Genomic DNA, 21382 nt, shown 5'->3' with positions numbered 1-21382 from the left:
GTGGCCTGAAGGCCAGCCATGTAGACATCTCTTCTCAATACAAGCCTGGAGATCCCACACCACCAGGGATCACCCTGGAGCCCTGTGTTCCAGATTCTGGTGTGGGCTGCACATGGGCCAGGGCTGGCTCTGGACTCCTGAGTGCTGAGGTGGAGTTGAGTGTTGGAGGAGAATCCCCCGCAGCAGGGAAGAAACCCATCCATGTTTGCAGGGAACAGAAGACACGGCAGACGGTACATTCAGCACTTCTACTTCAGGGGACTGGTCAATCCAGACCAGAACAGAATCAGGAACATAATTGCACAGCGCTGGGTGCAGCAGCCTAAGTGGCTCAGTCCCAGTCCCCCTCCCACTCGGGGTTGTCCTCACGCGGCGCCTCCAGGTCGTTGAAGTGGAAGTTGGCCATCATCTCTCTCATGGCCAGCATCAACCGGTTCAAGCCTTGGTTATGGTTCAGACCCCCAGGCACTCCTTCCTCTGGCCTCTCCCCCTGCAGCAGTGAGACATGTCTGAGCAGGGCCTCTCTGTACTGGGACTGGGGACCTGGGGCCCAAGCAGGGAGATGCGTCATCAAGCCCGGGGCGGCCTACACCCCAGCACGGGACCTGGACCCTCCTCAGGTGCCTGTCGAGGACATGAAGCTCTGAAAAACCAAAGGCACATGTCTACCCAGGCCAGTGCGAGGTAGGGGGCCGAGCAGCCCTGCGGCTCCCAGGAGCTGTCGGCCCCACTCCTGCACTGCCCAGCATGGTGCTGACGCTGGACATCTGCATGCAGACGACTGGCTTGAACCACTCAGCACAGAAGCTGAGACATGCCCAACCTACCTCCACAGTGTAATTTGGCAACAGTGACAGGAAGAAGAGGGCAACTGTGTTTCCATAGCTGACAGGACTTAACCTGAAACAGGAAGTCAAGAGAAGTCATAAAACAAAGCTAGACTCCCCTTGACTCCTCCCAAAGCAGGTCAGGGTCCGGCTTGGGGTGGGGCCATGGACACCCAAGGACAACTGGGAAGGAAAGGAAGGGGCCCGGAGGTGGCTCTTCAAGGAGCCTAGTCTGTGAAATGACCACAGCCAGGCTGTCCTCTGCCATGGCACAGGCCTTGTTTCCAAGAAGAACTGCAGTCTCACTGGGCATGGTGGCCATGCCTGTGCCAGCAACTTGGGAAGCTGAGGTAGGCGGATCATGAGTTCAAAGCCAACCTGGGCAAATCAGCAAGATGGCCCCAACATTTAAAAAAGTGCTGGGGCTGTAGCTCAGGGGTAGAGCACCCAGGTTCAATCTCCAGCACCACAAAACAGAAAAGGGCAGCAGGTGCACACCTCCTTCAGCACCAGGCCAGCAGAGAACACAGCCACAGGCAGGGGACGCCATGGCCACTGTCTGCTGGATGCCAGGGCCACACCCATGCTCTGAGGAGGAGAAAGCCCATGTGGGCAGAGAGCAGAGCAAGGTGCCTCTCTACCGCTGACCAACGACCTCCTCCTGAGCTACTGGGGAGCTTGACACAATGGGCTTCACTGTGAACACACAGTCTCATTATAACTTCTACAAAGTTGGTGGGGAAAGGTGGGGCTGGAAGGCAGCCTGCCTTAAAAGGGAGGGCCGCCAGCAGCTCTGGGGCTTACCCCAGACAAGCAGCTCCTCAGCACATTTTTCCCCTGCCAGGATGGAACCCAGGTCACACATACTAGGCAAGTGCTCTGCCACTGAGCTAAACCCTGGCCCTTTTGATTTTGAGAAAGGGTCTTGCTAAGCTGTTGGCCTTGAACTTGTGATCCTCCTGGTCTCAGCCCTGAGTAGCTGAGATTATAGGTGTGGCTCTAACACCAGAAGTAAAGGTGAAAGGGCTCTTGTTGGCTCTGAAAGCTGCCCACACTCCAGGGGCAGCCTGTAGGCGGGCTCTGATGTGTTTCTTTGTCACTTTCTGTCCCACCAACCCACTCTCCTTGCCCAGCCTCATGGGCCTTCTTGCTCCCTTCCTGCTGCTCTGGGTATCTCTCAGTGCACTTTGGACCTTACCCTTATCTCTAGGTTCTACAATTCTCATCTGTTCCTACCACGGCAGCTGACCACAGGCAGAGTGGCTTCTTATTCTGCTTCTCACTGCGTTTCTAGTATCTGCTACAAAATCTGGAAAGAAACGCTCAGAGTTGGGTGGATATGTGCAAAGGCAGCTGTGTCCTGAGTGTCACTGCTGCTCCCTCTTCCCTGTGCCTGACCGCTGGCCTTCTGGGCTGCCTTCGGTGGGCATCGAGCCCCGGGGAGCCCCGAGGCACTGACCTGCGTCTGCACAAGCACAGTGGGGGTGAGGGCATTACCTCTCTGGTCTGACGTAGGAGTAGATGTTGTCCAGGGGAGGCAGAGGGTCAAACCCCATCACAGACTGTGTGGTCACATCCTTTAGAAAGGGGAGAAACGGTGATGCTAGAGCCTTCTGGGGCAGGTCACTCAGCAGAGAAGGGGAATGGGCTTGGCTTTCTGACCCTGGGCAGGGGCATGGTGGGAAAGGTCAAGCACACAGAAAGTGCCCACGCATGCCATGATCAAACTCACTGTGGTGCCCAAGCCACACAGCATGGGCTGAACCACGTGTCACACAAAGCCGGCACAGCCCTGTCCGGCCTCTCTACCCTCTCCCGCCAGCACCACACTGTCACTACTCATCAGAACAAGCCTTCCTGGCCAGAAGAGGTTGGAAGTGCTATCCTGAGGATCAGCAGAGCAGCTTAGGTAAATTAGTGGTGTCGAGGGCCCCAAGGGACCCCCTGTCCTGGCCGCCCTGACCTGCCTCTTCCTATGCACCTGTGGTGCCCTTGAGGTTTTCCCACAGCAGCAGCCTGCTCTCAGCAGTGTTGCATGCAGGCCTGGCCACCAGCAAGGCACATGGGGCCAATACCATGGGTGTAGGGATTGACCAGCACCCCAGTAGGCTGAGGGAAGGTACTCATGCCCCCTTTGGCCTCACCCGCCCTCCTGCCTGTGGGCTACCAGGAGCAGGAGGGGAACGGTCACACAGCCCACCATCACGCCCTCCTCCTTACCGGGGGAAGGGCAGCAACAGCCTCCCTGATCTCCGAGAGGATCACATGGCGATGGATGTTTCTGGGTGCACGCTGGTAGAGCATCTGAGGCCTGAGGCCAGGGCAAACAGCAGCAGATTAACCAGTGCCCACTCTGAAAACTGCTAAGCCCTTCCTCCCTGGCAGGTCTCCATCTCCCAAGGATCTCCAGCTTCACCCCCAGACGGCCAGGCAGTCAGGCCATGGTGTGCTGAGTGAGTCTCTGAAGAACCCGAGTGTCACTACAGCTGCAGCATAGGGCCTGCCCCTGCTGGACACAGTGGGGCGGAGAAGTTGCACAGGGAGCAGAACGTGCTCCTGCCCATTGAAACATCCCCTCTAGTGTGGAGAACAGATGAGTGCACAGTGAATACTGGCTGTGAGGGCTAGAGTGCCAGGGCCCCCACTCTCCCATCATTTCTTCAATTTTACTTCCACAGCAAAGGGCTACCTCTGGGCAGTTAGGGGAGACTCCTGGCCAGCACAGATCACAAAGTCCTCACTGTACCAGCCAGCCTGGCCACAGCAGTCCCAGACCACAATGCTAACAGGGCCAAAGGCCAGACCATGGGTGGGAGTGGGCCAGGGCTGCTGCTTGCTGCTATCTCTGCCAGCAGGTGTGAGCCTGGCACCTGCTATAGCAGATGTGAAAACCAGGCGCATAGCAATAGGCAGGACAGAATATGGGCAGACCCATGCCACACCTACAATCCCACCTGGACAGTGGCAGCAGCCTTGGGGTCTACTAGCTCACCCACAGGAGAGCAGGACTATGCCAGCGGCAGCAGACATGAAACCACTCTGGCCCACAGCATCTAACATCAGAGGGTGCCCAGAGAGGGCAGGAGGGGCTGACCTGCACGAATACCCAGCATCTCACCTGTTCACACAAGCCTCCACAGCGGGGTCCCCAGCGTCCACTGCCTGAAGAACCTCACGGACATTTTCCTCCAGCCAGCTCATGGTGGCAGGCTTTTTCCAGAGGAAGTGCAACCTCCCGAGGTACAGACACACCAGCTGGGTCAGGGCAGGGGGCTGGCTGTGGGAGCAAGACCTGGGTCAGGGATGGGGGGCTGGCTGTGGGAGCAAGGCCAGGGTCAGGGATGGGGGGCTGGGTGGAGCAAGGCCAAGGTCAGGGATGGGGAACTGGGTGTGGGAACAAGGCCATGGTCAGGGAAGGGGACTGACTGTGGGAGCAAGACCTGGGTCAGGGATGGGGAGCTGGGTGGAGCAAGGCCAAGGTCAGAGATGGGGTCTGGCTTTGGGAGCAAGCTTGTGTTAGGGATGGGGAGCTCGGTAGAGCAAGGCCTGGGTCAGGGATGGGGGACTGGCTCTGGGAGCAAGACCTAGGTCAGGGATGAGGAGCTGGGTGGAGCAAGGCCAGGGTCAGGAATGGGGGCTGGGGGAGCAAGGCCTGGGTCAGGGATGGGTGACTGGTTTTGGGAGCAAGGCCAGGGTCAGGGATGGAGAGCTGGGTGGAGCAAGGCCAAGGTCAGGGCAGGGGAGTGGCTGTGGGAGCAAGACCTGGGTCAGGGATGGGAGCTGGGTGGAGCAAGGCCTGGGTCAGTGATTGGGGACTGGCTGGGGTACAAGGCCTGGGTCAGAGATGGGGGCCTGGGTGGAGCAAGGCCAGGGTCAGGGATAGGGAGCTGGCTGTGGGAATATGGCCAGGGTCAGGGCAGGGGCCTGGCTGTGGGAACAAGGCCTGGGTCAGGGATGAGGAGCTGGGTGGAGCAACGCCAAGGTCAGGGATGGGGAGCTGGGTGGATCAAGACCTGGATCAGGGATGGGGAGCTGGGTGGAGCAAGGCCAGGGTCAGGGATGGGGAGCTGGCTGTGGGAGCAAGCCTGGGTCAGGGATGGGGGGCTGGCTGTGGAGCAAGGCCTGGGTCAGGCATGGGGGGCTGGCTGTGGAGCAAGGCCTAGGTCAGGCATGGGGGGCTGGCTGTGGAGCAAGGCCTGAGTCAGGGATGGGAGCTTGCTGTGGGAGAAAGGCTTGGGTCAGGGATGGTGGGCTGGCTGTGGGAATAAGGCCAGGATCAGGGATGGGGAGCTGGGTGGAGCAAGGCCAGGGTCAGGGATGGGGAGCTGGGTGGATCCAGGCCTGGGTCAGGGATGGGGGACTGGCTGTGGGAGCAAGGCCAGGGTCAGGGATGGAGAGCTGTGTGGAGCAAGGCCTGGGTCAGGGATGGGGGACTGGCTGTGGGAACAAGGCCTGGGTCAGGGATGGGGGACTGGCTGTGGAAGCAAGGCCAAGGTCAGAGATGGGGAGTTTGGTGGAGTACAGCCAGGGTCAGGGATGGGGAGCTGGGTAGAGCAAGGCCAGTGTCAGGGCAGAGGGCTGGCTGTAGGAGCAAGGCCAAGGTCAGGGATAGGGAGCTGGCTGTGGGAGCAAGGTCAGCTTGTAGGATGGGGGCTGGCTTTGGGAGCAAAGCCTGGGTCAGGGTGGGGCCTGACTGTGTGAGCAAAGCCTGTGAGCAGATCCCCTAGCAGGACCTTCTTTAGCAAAAAGAGGCTGTCTCTCAGCTACTGATAGACAGTTCACCTCCTGAAGGGAGGGCATACAGGTCTGCGACTTCGAATTGGTGCTGTCTGTGCTCCTCAGCTGACTGAGTTGCTCAGTGTACATGTGTGTCTGCAGAGAGCAAGTGCAGAGGACGAAGGCTGGCTAGGGGACGGAGATTCTGGGGTGGACCCCCATAACATGTTTTTCTTTCATTTATGTTTTCTTTTTATTTCTGGTACTGGGGATTGAGCCCAGGGGAACTCTATCACTAAGCCACATCCCCAGCCTTTTTATTTTTCATATCTTATATATTTTTAGTTCTAAATGGACACAATATCTTTATTTTATTATTATTATTATGTGGTACTGAGGATCAAACCCAGTGCCTCACAAGTTAAAGGCAAGTGCTCCACCACTGAACCACAACTCCAGCCCCCTTTATTTTTTACTTTGAGACAGGGTCTCGCTGAGTTGTTGAGACTGGATCCCCCTCCTCAGCCTCCAGAGTTGCTGGGATCATAGGCTGTGCTACTACACCTGGCTGTCTCCTCTGTATTTTTTATGAGAAACATGAAAAAGGTGATATGTGCCAATGCAGAACGTGGAACATACCAGCAACGAGAGCCCCTCTGCCCACAGCCAGTGCCTGTGGGTCATGCTGTCTGACCTTAAGCCCTGCTGCCCACTCCTGTCAAAAGGCATCTCGTGAACCTCATGTCTTAGGCCAGAGGCCATTTACTTGACCCACCAGTGTTTCTCTTCAGACGTAAGGTGACCCATATGTGGACACAGACTCCAGGCCTTCCTTAGGGGACAGTAACCAACATCCCCAGGGGTTTCCTGTCTCCGAGATTGCCACCAGGCTGAAGCAGGTTTCCAGGAGACAGAGCCACACACACACACTCTGACCCTGTGGTGCAGAGCGCACCTGCCACCCCTCCACTGCCCTGAGGATAAGCGAGGTCCCCCAGGAGGCAACGAGGATGCCCACCAGGAGTTATCCCAGCAGGGCACCAAGGCTCTACCTTATCTCAGCATCTGGTCCAAAGAAGCGGTGATTGGAGATGGTGGCATCGGGCCGCACACTGCAGTACTCGAGCAAGGGCATGAGGACTGCAGGAGGAAGCAGAGGCTCAGGTGCTCAGTGGCCAGGATAAGGACCTGGGGCCCTGTGGGCCCTGATCACAGAATTACTGGAGTCGTGACGTCACAGAGGCTGCAAGGCCACGGGGTCCTTGAGTCTGACCAGCGTTCCGAGCTGCTGCAGGGGGAGTGGCTGAGGATGGGGGTCCACAAAGGATGAGCAGGTACCTCTGCATCCTGGAGGCAGACCCTTGTACTCCAAGTGCCCTTCCACATCTCAGGGAGACTTGCCATCACCCTTCAAGCATGAGCAACAGACCCTAGGACAGACTGGTGGGAGTGGGGTCGGCCAGTGCCCTGGAGGAGGTGACCCCACAGGGTCCCATGGTAAGGACAGTGGCCAATACATGGTCACGGGCTCTGGGTGTCCAGTCCTCTGGGTCAGGGCCTCTCCAGCTCTAGTACTGTCCCCATGCAGTACTCTCCGGCTGAGTAGGCAGGGCTTCCCTACACTGCCCACATGCCGAGACCCTGCCAGAGGCAGCTGCTGGGAAAGCTGGCCTACCAACTGCCTCCCGGGGACAAGCCGCAGTAGGGTCTCTCCTGAGGGATAGCCATGGCAGCTCTGTTATTCAACATGGGCCCTGTGGCCCTGTGTCCCCCACCTCGGCTGGCCTATCGAGGGCTCCCAGTTGCATCGAACCCGAGGGGGACAGAGGTGGCTGCTGGGATGATGGGCTGAGCCCTGAGTTGGTGAGTTGGCTCTGCTCCTGACAGGGAGCTCTGGACACTGCAGGTGGGTCTGCCTGTGCTCGCATCCACCCAGTGCTGGGGCCTCTCCATGGCTTCGTCAGAGCCAACAAAGCAGTGCTGACTCTGGGACTTCCCCTCAGAGGGGCAGTCACAGAGTGTGTGCACACCTCTGTCACAAACACTCCTACCCTCAAGCGTAAGGACGGCCTCCTCTAGAGGGTCACTTCCTGCGTGCTTGTGGACAAGGTTTGCCACCCTCCACCTGAGTAGGCAGCAGCCCCCTGAGCCTGCCCTGGGTGCAGATAGAGGCCTAGTGTGTGGGGGGGCACCCTGGAAATGCAGGGCCGTACCACACAGTGCCTCTGGATCAGGTCCAGGCCCCGCTCAACCCTCTGCTGCTGTTTCTCTCCCTAACACTAAACACCAATGTGCATACCCTGTATCTCTCTCCTGCCCTGTAACTAACAGCAAAGTTAGTGGACACACAGTTTGTCCCTCACCCAAGGCCCCCTCCCACCTGGCTAGCATGCAGTTGGCCCGCTGAGGTGGATAATCAGCTAACTGCAACATCAGCAGTTTTTAGGCCGGCTGGAGAACACATCTTTCTTTAAGCACAAGGCAGGGCTTGGACCAGGTCTCCACCCTCAGGAAGAACCACTGCACAGGCCAGCGTGGTACCTACCTCCAGGGAACATGGTGAGTGCCTGCTGGATCAAGAGGGAGGCCTTCTCTCTGGCAAAGCTGAGCTCATGCTGGGGGAGGTCTGTCTGCTGACTCAACAGGAAGTATGCCAATGGAACTGAGAAGGCAAAATTTGGGAGCTGCGACAGGTTCCGATGAGCCTACAAGGGAGCGAGAGGCCAGGTGAGGGGCCTGCCCTCTGTGAGGACCAGGTGCACCACAGTGAGCTGACAAAGAGGGCCACCCCCACACCTGGATGGAGGACTTGCTCCACCTGGGGGTCTTCAATGTGCAGAAGGGCAACGTCAGTGGGAAAAGAGCTCTGTTGAGCCCCTCAGGCTCAGCACTGTGGGGGACAGGAGCGACTCCCTCTCCCCACACAGCAGGGTCCAGAGTGAAGGCAGCCAAGCTATGACTGCCCCCACCTAGAGGGGCCACTACCCTCTTCAAACATTTCCCCGCCTTTCTCTGTGTGCGATGTAACAGACATGATCTACTCCATGCTTTTCCATTAACAGGGAATGCTCATCTCCACAGAGTTCTGTAATCTTATAAACCACCACAAACATTCCTCTGTGGCTGGTTCTGGGGACCCCGTGGGTTTTTTATAGCCATTCTCGTGAGCTCCTGGAATCTCTGTAAACTAGATCCCTGGAAGTGAGACTTCTTGGCCAACTGTATAAAGAGTTATGTGATTTTAAATGATTTACCTGTTTTCCATTACTTATTTTTTATGAAAAATGTTTTTCTTTATTCACAAAAAAATATGTACTGTGAAAGGTTCAAGCCGAAAAGTAGAACAAGTAGAGGCGCCTCCCCCTCCGCCCCTCCTAGGCCTGAGCCCCCTCTAGACAAGCTCTGTTCAGCTGTTTGTCCCACTCAGTTTGCAGCGGCTACACTAAAGCGAGAGGTGAGACTGATCTTCACACATGGAGCCTGACCCCACACACCTACACTGCTGCTTCGACTTGTGTGCACACCCCACCTGTAGCAAGACAGTGCGTGCTCTCTAGCACTCAGTGGAGCCCAAGACAAACCCCACTCTCCTGGGTCTGGGGCCCCAGGATGGCAGGTGGCATTTATGTGCGACTCTGACCTGGAACACGTACCCAATCGTGACTACCCAGACTGTCGTCCCCACACTCAGGACCTAGGGTCCCTGTCAGCCCTGCATCACAACCTCCCTCACTGAGTGGCTGTCCCTTTCTGTGCCTAGCATGCCCAGCTCTGTGGTCCGCCTGACTGTCCATTACTAAGCACCATCTCTACACGCACACTTGATGCAGTTGTGTGCTCATCTTGGGGTTCTGATGCAAGGCTGCTTCCCTCTGGGAAGACCTGATTCTGCTCAACAGCAGAGATGAGGGAGACTAAAGGGCAGGATGTCCCTGGAACCCACCCTGGCTCTGCTTCATGGCCTCACTATGGCTACTAGTCACACTGCAAGCGCACACCTACCTCCCACTCCTGGAAGAGTCGGATCAAGTACTCATAGTTCCGGGCCCGCAAGGCCAGGTGGTCGACAAGCAGCAGCATGCACAGCGAGTCCTAGCCTGGCTCAAGGCTTCGCAGGCAGCACAGTGAGGGAAGAGCAAAGAGAGCAAGGAAAATGTCAGGGCCCAGGGTCTCTGCAGCCCAGAAGCCCCTGCTGGTGAGGACTGGCAGGAGTGGATCCCTGGTGGACACTCACCTCAGGATGAGCTTGCAGATCTCCAGTGCGGTGTGTGGGTAGCCACGCTTCTCCAGGAAGCTCATCTGCTTGTAGAGGGCCAGGTAGAAGCTCCTACATCCAAAAAGGTCCATGTGAGTTCAAGTGGCAGCAAACAGCAGAGCAGCCTCTGAGGGCCACCTGGCTCCATGCCAGTGTCCAGGTCCTCATACGAGTCTGCGAATGCCTTTTGTGTCTGGGGAGAAGCTTTGTGTGTGCCTGAAGAGCTGAACACACACCAATGTACTGAAAGTTTTTTAAAAATGTTTGTTGTTGGGGCTGAGATTGTGGCTCAGCTGTAGAGCGCTCGCCTAGCACAGGCGGGACCCAGGTTCGATCCTCAGCACCACATAAAAAAAAAGGCACTGTGTTGTGTCCATCTACACCTAAAAAATAAATATTTAAAAAAAGGGTTTAAAACAATTTTGTTGTTTTTGTAGATGGACAGAATATTTTTTATTTTATTTATTTTTATGTGGTGCTGCTGAAGATCAAACCAGTGCTTCTCATGTGCTAGGCAAGAGCTCTGCTACTGAGCTACAGCCTCAGCTCCCTGAAAACCAAGCATTTTGAAATCATTATCTTGCTTTTGGTTTGCTACTTGTTATTCAAGGGAAATGAGCTAAAAACGGTTATAATTATGATCTTAATTTACCCTCAAATTTCAATGGCGCTACTGTTGGGTACATAAAGCTGTGTGACTTTAGTCATCCTGTGGACTTATTTTTAGAACTGAGAGTTTACTAGAAAAAGAAACCAGTGGAGAAAGTCTAGACAGAGTGCCCGGTGCAGCCAAGTTGCTGCACTGAGACAGGGCATGGTGGCCATAAGGTGGGGGCCATGCCACAGCCAAGCAGCGCTGCCCAGAGCAGAAAGAATTCACACAGGACAGCAGGGAGACTGCTGCGGTCATACAGGCTTGCCTCGGGGCTGATGCCAGAGGTGGTCAGCACAGAAATGTCATAAAGCAGAGCATAGACCCAGGTCTGCTCTGTCAGGCTGAATCTGACTTAAGCATCACTGATTTAAGAATCAAGACACAGGCCTGTGAGGCCTGCAGAAGTATCCCAGGCCCACAGGGAGGGCTGCCCTCAGGAGAGGCAGCTCACCTGTTCTCGGGTCTGCGGTAGTCCAGCTGGTGTGTCCCACTGGTGAGACTGAACAGGGGGTGGAAGGCACACTCCATGCTGTACAGCGCTCGCTCTGTGGGCAGCAATACAGAGGCAGGAGTCAGCCACAGTAGGCGCCTGCAACTCCCAAGACCCCAAACAAGCGAAGTACTGGAAAGAAGGGGTCACAGAATTGGGACCCTGCACTGGGACCTCCTAGGTTTCCCTGGTGCCACGGCATTAATTGCAGCCACAGACTTGTGAGCCTGAATGAAAAACGCCCTCGACACCATGGGGTGCAACTGCCACATGTCCTGTTCATGCCCAGTCCCCAGGTGATACAAACACGGCCCAGACACCCACAGCAGCGTGCGCGCACACACAGAAGAGCAACCAGAACCACCAACTGATGACAGATTCGCCAACCACGTCTGTCCAAAGGGGGAGTACTATTCAGACAAGAGCACATGCAAACCTGGGTCACACCACACATGGGGCACACAACCATGGGCAGAAACCACGCACAGTCCTTCCACTGAATGGCTCCCCACACAGGTAGGGCCACGGAGAGTCTGACCAGAAGTCAGGGGTTCTGGGGCCTGGGGGAAGATAGAAGATGGCAGGCTGTTTTCCTGGAATGGACTGCAGTGATGGCTGCCCAGTTCTGGGACACACTAAACCAGGCATGACACACCTTCCACAAAGTGCTACATGACAATGTCCTGCCACCTGCATCTGCTCTAGTGGCGAGAACAGGCAGGCTGCACTGCCTACTGGGTCTCACCTATGAGGTCTCGTGCCATCTCCTGATCCTCTTGAAAGTGGCAGGCATCACTGAGCTGCAGGAGTGAGTCCACATGGTAGGGGCTTGTCTGGAGCAGAACCTACGAGAAAAGAAGGGCAGCTCTGGAGGAAGGTCACAGGCAGGGACCCACAGGACACCCCTGCAGTCCACCAGGACCTGTGCACACCAGGAGACATGATCACCAGGTGACAGACGAAATTCCCTTTGGACTCCAGGTGTGCACTGCTATTACCCAGCCAAGGCCTGGACCTGGCTCCAGGTGGGAACTGGGGACACTGCCTGCCCAGTGGGGCTGTATTGGCTCCCAGGTCTCAGGACAGAGGACTGAAAGCAAGCAGGTTCCTGCCCCCCCCCCTATGTGGGGGACATGGGGCCAGCAGGATCTATATGCTCCCCCTACCTCCCCAGTGAGGCCCAAGACAGAGGCAGCACCTGGGAAGGACCATAGTGCCACTACACACAGCTCCCAGCAGGAGAGCACCTGAGTGCCAAGTCTCCACAGTGCCCCTTGGGTCCGGGGGCCCCACTGCCAGGGGAGCAGCTGCCGGGGCACTCGCCCTCCACCCACTGGCAGCTGCGGGGCCCACGCACCACAATGTTATTTGGCTCCATGGACTCCACGGCCACCAGGAACTTGTGCTGTGCCTGCTGGTACTCTTCACTGTGTTCAAACGCAAAGAAGGAAAGGCCTTTTTTTGATTCCAACAGCCGCATAGACAGACCTGGCAGATGAGAGTGCACAGAGAGGGTGTGCTGGAGGCCAGGACATGGCGCCTCTACAGAGCACAGTAGCCCCAACTGTCTCCCTTGTATTGTTCTCAGAAAGGACTCTGTGATACCAACCCATTTGATCTGAGAGGTCTCACAGGTCACCCAGGCCTGGGGCTGGGCTGCCTCTGGGCCAGAGGCTGACGTGGGGACTCTCTCAGAACACCTGGGCCTGCTTCCCACTGCTTGCTTGGGCTGTCCCGGGAGCTGGCCTCCGTCTGCTTTCCACAAAGACTCACTTCTCTATAGAATAAGATGAGCTCCAGGAAAGGATGGAGCCGAAGTGGCCCAGGACAACAAACCTCAGGGATGGGAGCATGGAGGTCCATCTGGGTGCCCGATCACGTCTGGTTGGGACTAGCAGCCAGGGTGGCTGTGAGGGGCTGGGGCAGGAGGCGTGCAGTGGGCACAGGGCCAGGCCAGAGGCCTTGGCCATGTGTAACCCCTGACCAAATACGGTTCTGCTCCTTTTGTGTGACTGTGTGGAGGGACCATTTCCTCTGGTTAACCTGAAAAACTCAGTCTGCTAAGACAACCGCTAAATGGCCAGTGGTTCTCATGGGCTTCCCCTGAGCTACTCCCTCCTGAGAGCCTGGCCCAAGGTCCAAGTCCTGCAGATTGAGACAATGAGCCCCTATCTCTACCATGTTCGGGTTCCTTTGTTAGAAGGGCAAGAGGCCTGGTGGGAACAGAAGATACATGAGAGGCATCAGGGTTGATCCTAAAAGCACAGGCCTCGAACTCCCAGGCGATCCTCACTGGGAGTCCAAGGGGATTCTTCTAGAATCCCCAACCCCACAGGCACAGCATGTGAGGTGCGTTGGTTACCACCCTCCACACATGTCTTCCACACACCCATGACCTCTTCTACAGAATGTGCCCCATCAACCTGCAGAGGGCTGTCTGGATGCTTCTCTACACTGTGCAGCCGATGCCCAGAGAGGGCATTCACTTCCTACCCTGCACCTTCTGCATGGCTGTTTTCTTTAAACATAAAACTATCATACATTATTGATTTTTAAAAATATTTTTAGTTGTAGATGGACACAATACCTTTATATTGCTTATTTAGTTTTATGTGGTGTTAGGAATTGAACCCAAGGCCTCATACATGCTAGGCAAGCGCTCTACCACTGAGCTACAACCCCAGCCCCCAAATTATCATAATGTGAAAACAAACTCAAGGGCTGAGGATGCAGCTCAGCAGCAGAGCCCAGCCTGGCATGTGTGGCTTGGAGGGCTCGGGCTCAGTGCCAGCACACACACAAAAAAAACACTTAAAAATGCAAGCCTCTGTTCAGCTGCTTCCTGTAGCATGGCACCCAGAGGATGAGGCAGACTGCAAGGAAGTTGAGAGCTTCTGCACAGATCAGGCCAGCTGGGGACATACAGGCTGCTGCACCCTCAGGAACACCATACCTCACATGCAGCTGCACATGGTGCTGCAAGGCCCACCCGGAAGGCACTGAGGCCAGCGTGCCAGCCCCCTGCTGCAGGAGTGACAGACTCACCTGGCTTGCTGTACCGCGGCCAGGTGCTCTTGGGGGTCGTCAGCCACGTGCACTTGGGGTATACACGCTGCCTCTGTCGTGGTCTGGGGAGGAGGAGACAGGCACAGCTTTACCTCCATGGGCCAGGGGCCAGGCTGGCCGCCCAATCCCTCCAGCTCTCCCTGGAGGCAGAGCAGTGGGCAGGGGGCACACAGGGAGGGAGAGCAAAGCACTGCTGCGTGAAGAGGGGACCCCAGCTGTGACCTGTGCAAGCAGCTACCATCAGGTCCAGGGGAACAGGGAGGCCAACAGTCCAGCACGAAGGCAAGAGGGACAAAAAGGAAACAAAAGTGAAACCCTAGAACATGGTGCAGAGCAGGAACTCAGGGCCACTGAAATTCCCTGAGCAAAAAAGCTGCTTCCTGTGGGACAGGCTGCACAGGAGGAATGCCTGGCCTTGGCCAGAGGCAAATTAGGGAAGTGGACCTCTGACCCAGAGCCCAGCAATATGACTCCAATCTTTGAAAAGGAAAACATGGAAACAATGAGGAAAACTGAGGAGGAAATTGGCATATTTCTGCAAGGAAGAAGACCGAGAGCAGAGTGTTGAGGGTCCTCAGGCACCCAGCTCCCTGCGACTTTTGTGTGAGCGACAAGTTGAGGGTACCAGGCCCCCTTTGGGCAAGAGTTCTTAGCTGCTGTTAAGGGGTCTGGCTCCCTTGCCAGGTGGCATCTTAGCCAGGCCTGGAAGGGCTGCACCCTGTGCTGAGTGATGGGATGTGGATGTGTGTAGACCAATCTCTAGGCTTTTTAGCAGTTCCCTATTTCACTAAAACAAAACAAGGAATAAGGAGCTGGACTACCCGGAACAGGACAAAACAGCATCTTTCTTTTCTCAAAAAGAGACATGAAAACTGTGTGAGAAGAACAAATACACAAAAAGAAAAGCATGGCCAGAGGCTGAGAGGCACAACCTGGCACAACTCTGCACATGCAGCAAGCAGTGGAAAGGAAACCACCGGTGCCTGGAAGTCTACAGCATCCTGGGCACCACCAGGTCTGTCTGAGATGAGCTGCCAGCCAGAAGTCTAGGGGAGGAGGCAGCCCTGACGGATGCTGGAGGGAGGGTCAGGAGGAGCACCTTAAGGGTCGCGACACTGGGGGTGTGGAGACACCACAGACAGGGGGAAGGGAGCAGACCCCATCTGTCTCAGGAGGAAGTCAGATTCCCCCCAAAGATCAGTGCACAGCTATATGGAAACCCTGAATGGTCACCAGGAGGGATGAACAGAAAGGAGCTAAGGTTTGGTCTCTGAACAACAGGACAAGGGTGGGGGACCAAGAAGGAGGGAACCACAGCTTTTCACTGGACATACTTCAGTAGGACTTAAATTTTTGAAGAAACAAACAACAAAAAAGTGTGCTACTATAAAGGTAGTAAGTGAGCTGACCTGATTACAGACCTGTGGTCCTGGCTGCCTGGGAGGCTGAGGGGGAGGCCCATGCAGACTCAGGAGTGTGTGACCAGCCTGGGAAGCACGGAGGGCCTCACCTCAAAAATAGATACATAAAACTGATATATGTGCAGGGGGCAGCTCAGAGGTGTGTGGCTGTGGGTTCACTCCCTAGCACCACAAAAACTAAAAAACAAATGTAATTATTAACTAATGACTGATAATAACTATAATTTACAAAAATAAGATGATGCAAAAATGTAACACAGGGGCAGGCAGACAGAGCTGGGCTGAGCGGCAGAACTCGGCCTGAGCAGCGCAGGTAGTGGCTCATGTAAGTGCTTTTCACAAATAACCCAAAACACACAGAAGTCAGAAATCCATGAGTCCTCAAACACTTAAAAACAAAAATCCAAGGCAAAAACTGTTAAACACAAGGAAAGTGGGAACAAACAAAGTCTGAAAATAATCCTTGGCCCACTCATGACTCAACAGACACCAGTCAGACAAGGGCGCCACGTGCACACCTCACGCAGTTTCAAGGCACTGTGTGGTCGCAGATGTAGCTGAGGACGACCGAGTGCAGGTGGGCCTCAGCGGCATCGTTCCTGGGAGGGCAGCTGGGCAAGGCGCAGGTACTCGAGGAAACCCACAGTGGGCCACTTCTCGGAGGGCTGCATGGATGCAGGGGGCCTGCAGCCAAGGTGTGGACACGCCTATCCTTGGCCTAACAAAGAACCCTGTGCATCAGGCACAGAAGACACCTGGGACTCCGACATGCCAAAGCCAGCACAGCTACCTCAAGAGGCGTGCAGAAAGACCTGGGGACATGGCCACAGGTGATGGGAATAAGAGGGAACATTTCTACACTGCTTCAGAGCTTTAACAAAAAGCATTCAGCTCTATAATCAGAAAACACATACTTAGAAAGACACAAGCTTCCGGATGTTTTGGTACGGAGATGGAGAGTGGAACTCCCACCTCCTACAGAAAGTCCCAGGATGGGCCCTGACTTCCCCTGGAAAAGCCAAGGGACACTCCACTGCCTGCTCACCATCAGCTGACACTGCAGAAGCTGACTAGCCAGGAACGAGTTAGGTGACATAAAACTGATCTCAGAACTCCAACTTTTTGTCATTTTTCCTGCTGGTGGAGAAACAAAATGGATCTGGCTAAAATTTCAGGATTCAAAGTTTAACAGCTTGTAGGACCTTTTTAAAAATATGGGGTAGGGATTCCACCTCTTGGGTCCCCTTCTTCCTCCCGGAGAAGTCTTTTCTGCTGTCCTTTAATAATAAACTTCTAATTTTCTACTCTGAAAAAAAAATAAATAAAAAAATAAATAAAAAAAATAAATAAAAATATGGGGTGCACAGTTGAGAAGGTGTGAAACAGCCTGGCCTCCTGGCATCTCAGCCACCTGCCCAGGCCCTGGAAGGGCTCCATCTGTCCAGTGTAGCTTTCAGTACTCTCCCCCAGGGTTTTCAATGGCTCCCCCACCCATAAGAAATGAAAGCAGGTAAAAACAGCTTGAGAATGCAGCTACTGTGGGCCTTACCTTTGCTCCCCCAGGACCGCTCAAGCACCAAAATACCGTTTCAGTTCTGTGTCTGGATTCAAGTGTCTAGAATGTGGGAAATGTGAGGAAGAAAAATTAAGTCAGGCTTTCCTACAATGACTCGAAATTGCAGAAAGCTAAGAAGAGTCCAGCCAAAGAACAATGATTTGGGGCTTGAAAGGTGATTTCTAGGCCTGCTTTCTTTAAATTTGCCACCTGCAATAGGACCTGACCACTACTGGCCCCATGGGGCACCCAAGGGATGCAATGGGTCACTGCTAGGAGAGAACCTGGGGTAGGTCTCCCCTGCGGGTCCAGTGTTCATCTGCCAGGCTTCGTACAGGGAGCATGCACCCTGACGTGGAGTGGAGGGCCTCAACGATACAGGAAGCTTGCTTGTCAAAGCTGGCAAAGATCAGGTTTCATTAAGCACCCACCAGACCAACAGATGGGTGATCGTCCAAGGGTGACACTACACTGGTACAGCTCAAAACACCTCATGAGACATACAAAGGCAAGCTGTTTGGAAGTCCTGAGCTGGGCATGATGGTGCCACACCCGTGTCTACTCAGAGGCCAAGGCAGGAGGACTCCTTGTTAGAGGCTGGTCTCAGCTACTTAGCAAGCCTTAAGCAAGCTAACAATACCCAGTCTCAAAATCAAAAATAAAAAGGAGCCAGGTGCAGTGATGCTTGGGTATAATCCTAGCATCCAGGAAGATCGAAAATTTGAGGACCACCTCAGCAAATTAGTGAGGCCCTAAGCAACTTGGTGAGATCCTGCCTCAAAAAAATAAAAAGGGCTGGGGAATGGTAAAGCACCCCTGGATTCAATCCTCAGTACCAAAAAAAAGTCCTTTGAAACACAGATGTCTTTTCCTTACTTCTTTCTCCTTTTTTCTACTTCCTAAATGTTTAATAATGAACTCTTAACACTTCTAAATAAATAAAGACAGCAAACTGTCCTCTTTCTAAATCACTCCTCCCCGTCAAAATCAGAGGCCGAGGCCATACCTGTGCTCCACATACAGGACATGCTTCCTGGAGCTCAGTGGTGGGGGACTCGGGCGGCTGAGCCCACTGCCATCCTCAATCCTCTCCAAGATGTGGTCGATATCCTCCATCCCACTTTCCTAAAAGCCCAGAAGGAACTGTTAATCGACACACTGGCTTCACTCCAAGTGCTGTGACAACCAATAACAAGGAGTTACTTTGAAAAGTTATTTGGTAGGTACTTTCTAAAAGATGATCTAACTCAGAAGGAGGAGATGTATTATAGGAGGAAGCTCAGAACCATCACTAATCCAGAAGGCCCTGGGAACCATTGGGCCAGAGAGCCACACTTCATGTTTCACAGGTGAGCCCACATCCGCAGGTGAATGGAACTGGGACCTGTGACTCCAACTGAACAGCAACAAAGCTACCACCTCTCTTCAGGATGAACAATGAGACAAGGAGGATCAAGGCAAGAACGGAAACGTGCTGACTGAGGGGGAACTGGTCTGTGGGCTTCCACCCCCAGCACCCCTCATGCACTGGTGGGATGAAGGCTGGGTGAACAGCAACAGGGAGCAGGGCTGGGAAGGGACTCTCCCTGCAGAGGGCAGCTGGGACACGGAGACTAGGAGTAGGCCATGACAACCAAGGAACAAAGGGGCAAATCACAAGCAAAACTGTAGGTGACTCTTCTTTGTCCTTGACCTCTTAGATAGTTATACTCCTGACAGGAAAAAATGAAGACATCAAATAAAATGGTCTTCTCCCAGCACCACCATAAAGGACATGGCCCAAGGGGCACAGAGGGATTGGGCAGGGGCCAGTCAAGTCTGGTCGCATACCGAGGCTTCTCCTGTAATGTTTTTCTTATTTTTCTGCTTCTTTTTCTTCTTCCGGAGTTTTCCACTTGCATTAGACTAATAAAAATAAGATGTTTTTATCAATGGAGAGAGAAGCAAAATCTTAAAAACTCAGAACCAAAGCAGCAAGCCAGTACCACTTGGAGCACCTGCGGCCCCTCACATCCTTCTGCAGCAGGATGCTGCCCGTACCCCCTGCTGTCAGTGTGGCCTCTCTCTCCCACCCTGCCCTGCTGCAGAGCTGGTCCAGGCTGCCTGGGGCACCCACCTGCCCCTGACTGGGCCAGCTCCTCTGGGTAGCAAGAAGCTCCTCAGGGACGCTTCACCAGAAGTGGTTGCTCCCAGAAGGCACAGAGCTGCCTGGAGCACAGTGGGCAGCAGGCAGGGCAGGGACCTGCATGCAGTACCCCTGGGGCTGCCACTGATCTCAAGGACTTTAGCACAAACTTCATCAGGGTTCCCACGGAATCAGCCAAAGCAAATTCAGAAAATTATACCTCCAAGAAAAAGCCAACACAGGTGGCACGTGGCAGGATGCCACAGCCCTTCCCTGACATGCCAGCCTCCTTGTTACCATGGGGTCCCCATACCTGCTCTGGGGGTGCAGCCTTGGCCACATTTCCTTCTCTGGGTTTCCACGCTGAATTCTTCCTTTGTTCCCTGACACTGCAGCATCTGTTAACACACAATCAGACTTCTCTCCGTTCACCACCGGGTCGTCCTCAAGATCCTCAACATTTATCTGGAGAAACAAGCCCAGGGCATTTCTGCACAGGGGTCGCAGTGTATGTGGTGAAGTAGAGCTGAGCCAGATGTGAAGACGACTTGCCATGCCTGTCACCCCAGAGACTCTATTTGGGAGGCTGAATCAGGAGGAAGGCAAATTTGAGGCCAGCCTGAGCAACCTCAGTGACAAAGTGAAAAATAGAGGGCTGAGGGTATAGTTTAGTGGTAGATCACCCCTGAGTTCAATTCCAATACTTCAAACTAAAAAAAAAAAAGGGGGGGCGTATTATAAGGATTATAATTTTCTAATATTGTTCTTGTTCATGTTAAAATAATTTTGTCCTCAAGTCTGATGAGGCAATTCTCCTGTCCCAGCCTCTAGAGTTACTGGGGTTACAGGCATAACCACTATGCCCAGCAGGGAGTTTTGTTCTTGATGCAATCAACATCAAATGACTAATTGTTGTCACCACTCTGGAAAACAGCATGGAGATTCCTCAGAAAATCTGGAGTGATACCACCATTTTACACAGTTATCCCACTCCTCAGTTTATACCCAAAGGACTAAGTTCTATAATGATACAGCCACATCAATGTTGATAGCAACTCAATTCACAATAGCTAAACTATGGAACCAACCTTGGTGCCCTTCAACAGATGAAAGGACAAAGAAAATGTGATTGGTATATATATATATATATATATATATATATATATATATATATATATACACACACACATATGTGTATGAGTATATATATATTTATATACATATATAAAAATATATACATTTATATTTCATTGTATATACACACACACAATGAAATATTAATCAGCTTTAAAAAAGAATAAAATTATGGCATTACTGATAACTGGACAGAGCTGGAGAATATGATGCTAAGCAAAATAAGCCAATCTCAAAAAACCAAAGTGGAATATTTTCTCTGATATGTGAATGCTAATTCATAGCAAGTGGGAGTGGGGTGGCTAGGAAGACTAGAAGCTCTCTGGATTAGATAGAGGGGAGTAAAAGGAAGGGAGGGGGGATGGAGGTAGGAAGAACAGTAAAATGAATCGGACATTATAACCCTATGTGCACATATGACTACATGAACGGTGAAACTGTACATCATGTACAACCAGAAAACAAGAAGTTATACTCCGTTTATGTATGATGTGTCAAAATACATTCTTTTTTTAAAAAAATTACTTTTTAGTTTTTAGATGGACACAATATTTCATTTTTTTGTGGTGCTGATGGAAACCAGTGCCTCATGCATGCTAGGTAAGCGCTCTACCACTGAGCCACAGCCCCAGCCCCTGTCAAAATGCATTCTACTGTCATGTGTAACTAATTAGAATAATTTTTTTAAAAAATTATTTATATATGACAGTGAAATGCATTACAATTCTTATTACATATACAGAGCACAATTTTTTGTATCTCTGGTTATATAAAAAGTATATTCATACCAATTCATGTCTTCATACGTGTACTTTGGATAATAATGTCCATAACATTCCACCATCATTTCTAACCCCATGCCCCCTCCCCTCCCTTCCCTTCCCACCCCACTGCCCTATCTAGAGTTTGTCTATTCCTCTCACGCTCTCCTTCCCTACCTATGAATCAGCCTCTTTATGTCAGAGAAAACATTCAAAATTTGCTACCTGCAATGTCATGATTTTATTCTCTTTTATTGCTGAGTAACATTCCATTGTGTATATATGCCACATTTTTTAATCCATTCATCTGTTGAAGGGCATCTAGGTGGTTTCCACAGTTTAGCTATTGTGAATTGTGCTGCTATAAACATTGAGTG

General features: G+C 53.2%; 1 pseudogene; it reads right to left on the bottom strand.

Annotated features, from left to right (window-relative positions):
• Nucleotides 1-331: 331 nt before the first annotated feature.
• LOC144256110 (ribosome quality control complex subunit TCF25-like) lies at nt 332-19962 on the bottom strand (annotated as a pseudogene).
• Nucleotides 19963-21382: the final 1420 nt, after the last annotated feature.

Source organism: Urocitellus parryii, chromosome 7 (genome assembly GCF_045843805.1).
Source record: "Urocitellus parryii isolate mUroPar1 chromosome 7, mUroPar1.hap1, whole genome shotgun sequence".
NCBI lineage: Eukaryota > Metazoa > Chordata > Mammalia > Rodentia > Sciuridae > Urocitellus > Urocitellus parryii.
Note: the sequence above shows the minus strand (reverse complement) of the source record. Positions and strands in the feature narration are given on the sequence as shown.